Source organism: Pygocentrus nattereri, chromosome 8, assembly GCF_015220715.1.
Source record: "Pygocentrus nattereri isolate fPygNat1 chromosome 8, fPygNat1.pri, whole genome shotgun sequence".
Lineage (NCBI taxonomy): Eukaryota > Metazoa > Chordata > Actinopteri > Characiformes > Serrasalmidae > Pygocentrus > Pygocentrus nattereri.
In genome coordinates, this window is record NC_051218.1 from 38,063,139 (window position 1) to 38,071,680 (window position 8,542).

The 8,542-nt window shown below is 41.5% G+C and overlaps 1 long non-coding RNA gene across 1 annotated transcript; it reads right to left on the bottom strand.

Moving 5' to 3' along the window:
• Nucleotides 1-5,613: 5,613 nt before the first annotated feature.
• LOC108424137 lies at nucleotides 5,614-6,961 on the bottom strand. The gene is made up of 2 exons (XR_001857606.2): nucleotides 6,731-6,961; nucleotides 5,614-6,143 (listed from the first exon to the last, which is right to left on the bottom strand). It is a non-coding gene; the product is annotated as an uncharacterized LOC108424137 (long non-coding RNA).
• Between the last annotated feature and the right edge of the window lie 1,581 nt (nucleotides 6,962-8,542).

Genomic DNA, 8,542 nt, shown 5'->3' on the forward strand with positions numbered 1-8,542 from the left:
ATTGAGAAGAAGAGGAGATAACCTATCACTGAATATTTTTTAAAAATTAGACAGGAAAGCTGTCAGGACCAGGTGCTTTATTAGTTTGCATAGAATTGATTGAGAGAAAATCTCTTCCAAGTCTAAGGGCAAATCAAGAATGTGTATAGCTGTAGTATTCATATTGGGAACTCAGTATCATCGGAGAGGGATTCAAATTGGTAGAGAGTAGAATAAAATGACTTAAAGACAGCATTTATAGATGGTGAATCAGAGCATAATGCACCAAGTGAATCCTTAATTTGGGAAATTGATCGAGATGAAGTTTGTCTTTTAAGCTGGTGGGCCAAAAGTCTTGAGGGTTTTTCCCCATGTTCATAATAACTACTACATGTACGCAATAGCAGTTGCTCAGCGGCAGTTGTGGTGAGATCAAATTCAGTTTGTAACTCAAGGTGCCGTTTCAATAATGCGGGTGTTGGATTTGTTGAATTGAGTTTATCAACTTCAGTTATTTCTGTCATCAAATTTTGCAATTTAAGTTTGTGATCTGTTCAGATATGCTGTGTATGATATGATTTGTCCACGTAGGTAGGCTTTAAGAGATTCGCATAAAACAGAAGTAGTAACGGAGTCATTCTTGTTAACAGCAATAAACTCGTCAATTGAAAATGAGATATAATTATTAAAAGCATCGTCAAGACAGCAACAGCGTGTTAAGCCTCCAAAGAGTTGGGAAACGATGATAATTTTAGAATGTTATATTTACTGTCACCGGAGCATGATCTGAAATAACTATAGGGTGATAATCTGAAGAAACAACGTTACCAATGAGAGAACCATCAATAATAAAATAGTCAATACGGGAATACACTTGGTGAGGATGAGAGTAAAAGGAAAATACCTTGGAAGAAAATCTCCAAGGGTCAACCAACCCATTATTAGACATGAAATCTAATACTGCTTGAGAAGAACGTGATAAAGTGCGAGTGCCTCATCTGTCTAAGAGTGGGTCAATTGTGCAGTTGAGGTCTCTGCCCATAATTAAAAGTTGAGTGTGTAAAGAAGGAATAGAGCTAAATAACTTTTGCATAAAATTAAGATCATCAAAGTTAGGAGCATAAATGTTTACCAACAAAACAGGGGTATTACAGAAGGTGCCGCGAACAATCAGGTATCTGCCGTTCCCATCTGTAATCGTTTTATCCGGGATAAATTGGATCCCTCTCCTAATCAACACTGCTACACCTCTAGTCTTGGAGTTGAATGTTGAATGAAAAACATCCGTGACCCAGTGGCATTTTAGCTTAGCGTGGTCACTATTTCTGAGATGTGATTCTTGTAAGAAAATTACATCTGAATTTAATGTTTTAAGTGGGTTAGTACCCTAGACCTTTTGACCGGATTGTTTAACCCAGGGGTGTCCAAACTTTTTGCAAAGGGGGCCAGATTTGGTTAGATGAAAATGTATAGGGGCCGACCATTCGGACTGACATTCCTCAAACCATTACCATTGTAAATTAACTTGTAAATATATAACTATATCCTTTGCTGTCTGCAGATAATAAGGTTGATATTGCAAATGAGAATCTATTGTCAATTGCATTACAAGGATAGTTAAAGATTAAAATAATAATAAATTAAATACAAATGAACGATTTTATGAAAGTTGAATGAATTTTTATTACATGTATTGAGTTTGTTTTATTATTGTTATTGTTGTATTAATGAGAAGGGTGATATTGGTGTTTCGACTGCAATAAACAGGCAAGGTCTGGCTCAAAAGAAGTGATTTTGATGTGCAAGATGTCACGCAGGTGAGAGTCACTTAGTCTTGTCCTCACGCGGTTCTTGTTAATGTTCATAACCGAGAACGTCTTTTCGCACAAGTATGTCGAGCCAAACAAACTCAGCATTTTCTTCGCAAATGTCCAAATCTCTTGGAACCAGTCTTTGTCCAGCTGTCCAGTTGACGAGAGGGAGTTGTTGGTAGTGATTATGACACTGCGCGTCGCACTGCAGCTCAATCTCTTGGCAGTCTCTTGGCAAATTAAGCAGACGCAGTTGTTTCGTATGTCAGTGAAAAAGTACTCCGACTTCCACTTTTCCTGGAAACGGCAGCCGTCGTTCTCAACATTCCTCTTTTTACTCAGTTTTGCACCAGTCGCCATTTTAGAAATGCGTAAAAAAATACCACAGGGGTGAAAGTTCACACAGGGCTCACGTTATGAGAGTTAAATATAAAATTGCTTTTTTGTGTGTGCATGCCTGTGTATTGTTTACTGTGGGAAATTGTGCCAGCGGGCCACATATTATTGATTTTATGACACATGCTTCGATAGCACAGCATGAGAGCCAGAAAGAGCCCCTGCAGAGCAGATGAACTGTAACAGCAACTATAAAAGTGCATGTGAAACCACTTCCACCTCCAGATGATTGTGCCTCTGCATACCCATACCTGTACATGTGCCCCCACATATGCTACTGTATGGAGAAATACATATAAAGTCAAACAATGTAAAGGAAATACCTTAGAATAAAGGGTGAACTTAAAACATACCCCTGACTATAATAAAAATAACAAAGTTCACATGATACCTTACAAAAGTGAACCACCATTACCGGAATATACCTTTACAAAAAATGCCTAAACTCAGATTGATGCAGCCCGACCAAGGTGTTCATCAAAATGTCATGTGGGAGCACAGTAGCGAGTCCTAAAAAACAGAAGAAAAGAAAGAGAAAGGAAAAAAGTCCAGATTCGCTTGGTGATGGGCTACAGACCCATATACAGGTGGAAGTTCGCTTTAGAAAAATAGTCCAACATAAAAAGTACAGATCAGAAACATTGCTCCGCACATCGAACATACTAAGAAAATTAACAGTTTTCCCTACAATCACCCAAAAAGGTGACTTATAAGGATAAACAGATCGTTTTACGGAAAGGGTGAAACGAACATGCCCGGTCCACACTTTACTTAGCTAACGAGGAGATGAAGCCTTTGGCTTCGTCTGGAGAAGTGAAAATGTGCTGCATGCCGTTATGGGTGATTCGAAGCCGGGCAGGTAATAAGAGGCTGTAGCGGACCCCTTCCACATGCCGCAGCAGCTTGCATGCCTCGTTGAATGCGGCACGCGCCCTCGCAACTTTGGCGGTATAATCAGGGAAAACCGCGAACCTCATGCCGGATATAGTAATCCACTGCCATTCCCTGGCTCTTTAAAATCTCAGCACAGTCAGAGTAATAGTGCAGCCTGGCCACGATGGGACGCGGGATGTCGCCTCTTTTTGGAGCTAGAGAGCAATGAGCGCGGTCAACTTCAGGAGCTTTGTCCAAGTCAAAGACCTGTCGCAGCAACTCTGACACTGCAGAGTTGGTGAGCGAGAACGTCTCCCCCTCTGGGACTCCGACGATCCTGATGTTCTGGCGGTGAGACCTGGACTCCAGGTCATCACATTTAGCATCCAGTGCGCTCACTTCTTTCGTTAAAAGCTCCACTTTAGCCTGCAGTGCTAACACATCCCCTGAGTACGTGGTCAACGAGTGCTCCATATCTGACACCGTGGATTTCAGAGTTGAGACCTCAGTTTTCAGAGCAGTGAAATCGCGTATAATTTCAACCTTCATGTCATGTAGCTCGGACTTTACCACTGCCCTCAGCTCTTCGGCCACAGCCTGCACAATCTCAACCGGAGTGAGGTGCTCGGCCGCAGGGTGAGTAACGGCTGTCTATGGCGAGGGTGTGTGTTGGAGATCTGGCCGTATAAGCAGCTGAGAGGGACCGGGATCTTTGGTAGCTTTAGTGGCTTTTGGAGGCATAATGACCACCACCAAACAAGTCCACAAAGTTCACAGAGAAATTAAGTACAATGACAAACCAACCAAGAAGTGCAAATGAGCCTCAAATCATTAAAATAAAACTCCACTCCGCAGAGAGCTCCAAAAACACGTCTACACCTTGCTGTGCCACACCGGAAGTAACTGCATTCTGTTTAACAGGTGAAGTGGACTGAGAGGACATGTTAGGAGTAAACTGGCTGTGGCTGCTAATTTATCAGCATTGTCATCTTCATTAGTACCCCATACGTCCCTTAGGGTTTTGCCCTGAGCTGCTTGAGCGATGGACTCATTGACTTTTGCTAACTCTTCTTGCAGTACTGCAGCAAGACTCTGGCCACTCAAGTCAACAACACTGTGGAGCTCCTCAAGATACAACTTGGTTGCTTCACTCCCTGCTTTGATTGCATATACACTGGAAAGGGCTTTGATCTGGTAAGTTATCTCAGGGTCAGAAGTACTGTTATACTCAAGGGGCTTTAAAGGCTCTACTGTATTCCACAATTACCTGCTGGTAGTACTCAGACTCTGTATCTCCAATGTGTATTAGCCTAGCGACAGACCCATGTTTTTTTAGATAGTCAAAGAGTTCCTCATCTATCGGAGTGCAGGTTAATCCACTAACTATGAGAGAGTTTTGAACATTTACATTTTCTCTCCGTACTCTCCATCTTAAAAGTGTGTTTTGTCACAAGTTTGTTTCTTTGAATTCAAGGTTAACAAGATTTAGTATGATCTGTTATGCTGACATTAGCACCACCTCCTGGCTGGCTCGCCACTTTTGTGTAGCACTCTGTTACGTGTGGGTGCCTTGTGCATTTCTCTCCTCTTTTATGCACCTGTCGGTCTGTCTTTCACCTTATAGGTGGATCAGGGTGTCATTCGTCATCCTCATCGCCTCCTGGCCAATCAGAGGGCGCGTCCGGACCAGGAGAGGGTGGGGCTTTGTGCTCAAAAGCTGCGCGGCGGCACTTGTTCGGAAGCCTTCGGCTCGCTTGCTGTGTGTTTACGCTGTGCTGCTCAATTTGTTAATGCTGTGTTATGAAGTTTTGTGCCTCAGTTTAGTTGTGCTGTTATGTGTAGTGCTGTTGTCATTGTTAATCGTTTGGTATTGGTTGTTGTCACTGTCTCCCCTTTCTTCCTACTGTGTTTGAGCTGGTTTCCTGCTGGGAGGAAGAGCAGTTTAGACCGTGGACGCACTTACACTGTCACACGCAGGTAGTATAAGTGTCTAGACACACTAGTTTAGAGGCGGGCACCACCCCCTGTACTTTTGGTCTAGTTTAGAGTAGTGTAGCAGTCAGCTATTTTGTTTTGTTAGTTAGACAAGACACAAATACCAGCTAGTGTAGTTCTTTTGTTATTTTCTTTTCTTTGGTGCCGTCTGTGTTCTCCCCCAGGCTGGTCCAGTTCCTCAACGTCCCTGCTTGTTGTCTTGATGTTTTGTCAACATTTGCTTCTGTAGTATACTGTGGATGTCCTTATACAATAAATAATATTATATAATATATAATTATATAATATTATATAATAAATAAATCTGTTCTTCTGTATACTCTGGTTACCTCACTGGTTGGCCATCTCCACCTACTCACCGCACATGTTACTGTCCCCACACCCTCCCCTGGACTGTAGCTATTTGTGGGAATGTTAACCTGATAATTTGCTTACTTTCCAGTAACAGTGAGGCTGAGTAGATACAGATTATACAGGAAAATAACCACTCTAGGCCAATATGTCTAGATTCGTAGAGGAGGTGGGGGTATGTCAGCATTAAACAGATACAAGAGAGGAGTTTAAATTAAAATGAATGTCTTTACTTGATAAAAAAAAATGGCAAAAAGAAATGCACAACACATGTGACTTCAATCAAAACCAATACCTGTTCATATGTAATTAGGAGTATATAATTTAACTGCTTTTGGGATTAGGCTCTAATTTGGCATGGCTTGTGTTCGCTGTTTTTGTATTTGGTATAGTTATTTCAGTTTGATTATGTTTACCTCTATGGATTTAGTTCTGTTAGTTTAGCTTATATGTCGCTAGTTATTACTGTTAATACAGTTTAGCTGTAAATTCACACATTAGCGCTGTATATAAATAAACCCAACAGCAATATCCAATGAATCAGGAATTGAACACAATACAATCTGCGTTAAACCAATAAATAAAATTCAAGAGCAGTCAGATGTGGCAGTTCAGTCTCTTTGGGTGGCTCGCCATCAACTTCACAGAAGGGGTTCCAAGACGAGATGAGGAAAATCCACAAAATCCCAGGGGAAATCCACGCTCCAGGATTTCCGATGCCCTCAAAAAAAACCTGACCTGCTTAAGTAAAACAGGTACAGTAAACAATTTCTCTATGTATCTAAATCTCACTGACCATAACTCTTGATTACATTCAGTTCATTATAATTATTTACCTCACTCTATAATTACATTGAATAACAAAGGTTTCTCATTAACAGAAATCATCTTTTACAGGTCTTCAAAACAATAACAGGTATTTTATACCTTGCACAGGTATTAAGCTGCAAAACATCTCATAACACCTATTAAAATTCAATAAACCTTTCAAAAACCAACAAATTTAGTCTTCTTTCTTTAAACATGTACCACAACTCATTGTAAGAACTGAGTGGAATATGCCTCTGCGCTGAACATGTAGCTTTTGGTCCTTTTCCCTCAATAGCTCTAGAACCAGCAGCAGCTAAGAGTAGGAAAAATAATGCTTTACTCGACGGTTGTCAGCTGAATTTTTAACTAAACCCGATTAAAAGCAACAATTTTAATAGATTTTACCTTTACTTGCATTTTTCTCTGTTTTTTATCAAGTAATGTAGCTATTTACACATGAACTAACTTTTACCATGCCGTCTGGTAGCACAGTTAGCTAGCTTGATTCAACTCACCAAAAATCGTGTTCATAGGTCAGGTTTTTGTGCCATTTAGTGTCTTGCTTCACTTCAACAGTCAAAGGTGGCTTTGGCCTCAACCTAAGCACTTTTTTCATCAAGAAGAACTGTGTTTGTGAGGTGACTACAAGCTAACTGTGAGCTAACTGTAAGCTAACTGTGAGCTAGCTGTGAGCTAGCTGTAAGCTACAGCTCCTCCCTCCGTGGCACGCTGATAGGGAAAGAGAGAGAGAAAGGGACTGCGCTCCCGCTGCTCCAGCGCTGCCCAATCAACAGCAGCCAAGGCGGGGCAAGTCAAATTCTCCTATATGATTGGCTGCAGCTCAGCACACCAACTCCGCTCAAATGGCGCTTAACCCCTTAACTGCTGAGGAGTTTTAAACCAGGGACTACATTAGGAATTAAAGTCTTTAGCTCTCATGAAATGGGGGTTACAGTAAGCAAAGTCATTCAGAATTATTCAGTGTGAAATGGTGTATTGTAGCAAAACTCAGTATTTCATTGTAGTGCCGGTGACTGAAACCAGGTGTTGTGATGTCAGCAACACAAATGTAGCCGTTTTATTCGCTACCCAAAATGACCAGTGAATGAACATATGACCTGAGTTTTCATATCTAGTGCTGTTACTGATGAAATAGTGATAAACCTGAAAGACGTTTTGGAAGTGGACTATTACAATCACTCTGCATGAAAATCCATTAATGATAAGTGATACTTTTTTTTTTGATCCCACAACCGGGGAAATTCCACCTCCGCATTTCACCCATCCGTGAAGTGAAACACCACATACACACTAGTGAACACACACACTAGGGGGCAGTGAGCACACTTGCCCGGAGCGGTGGGCAGCCCTATCCACAGCGCCCGGGGAGCAGTTGGGGGTTAGGTGTCTTGCTCAAGGACACCTCAGTCATGGACTGTCAGCCCTGGGGATCGAACCAGCAACTTTCCGGTCACAGGGCCAGATCCCTAACCTCCAGCCCACGACTGCCCCCAGTGGACCTAAAGGTATTTATAACTCAATCATCCTTGTGGAACTCCATTTGCAGGACCCTGAAGTTACTATCACCTCAAACATGTACAGTGACTAATTTTTTGTCTGGGGAGCTTAGAATCACTGTTTATTTCTAATTTTGTTTGAGGGCTGAGATAAGAGTTATACTAGTGCTAACTCAGTTGTATTTATTAACCTATAGATTTCCAGTGGTTGCATGATATATTTGTGCATTGAATCCAGGGTGAGATAAAAATACCACTAAAAACAATATAAAATCATAAATCTTCTAAAACAGATGAAGTATATAACGCTGCACAGATAACATATTGCACTCTAGTTTTAGGCCAGCGTGCTACTTTAAGGTGCACCAGTTACTGGCAATTGGTATAAAAAGTGTAAAGTCCACAGAGACACAGTGACCAATGGAATGGGATGCTGTGAAGCAGCTACACATAGGTCACCAAGTCCAGTGCTAAGCACCAGCTAGAGGGGTATAAAGTCCCCCAGCATTGGGCTGGAGAGCAGTGGAACTGTGTTCTCTGGAATAATGGAGCTCCATCCAGTACCTCTGGGATGAGTTGGATTTATTCAATATTGATTCTTGTGGCTGAATGCAATCAAATCCTCACATCAATGTCCCCACATCTAGTATAAAGTCTTTCCAGAATAGTAGAGACTGTTACTGTTGCAAGTTACTGAGGGGCTTCATTCCAGAGGATTACTGGATCAGCATGTGTCTAGACATTTTTGGACAAGCTAACATTCACAAATTTGCTAAATCTTTGCTACCAAGGTAATCAAAAAATGTGGCC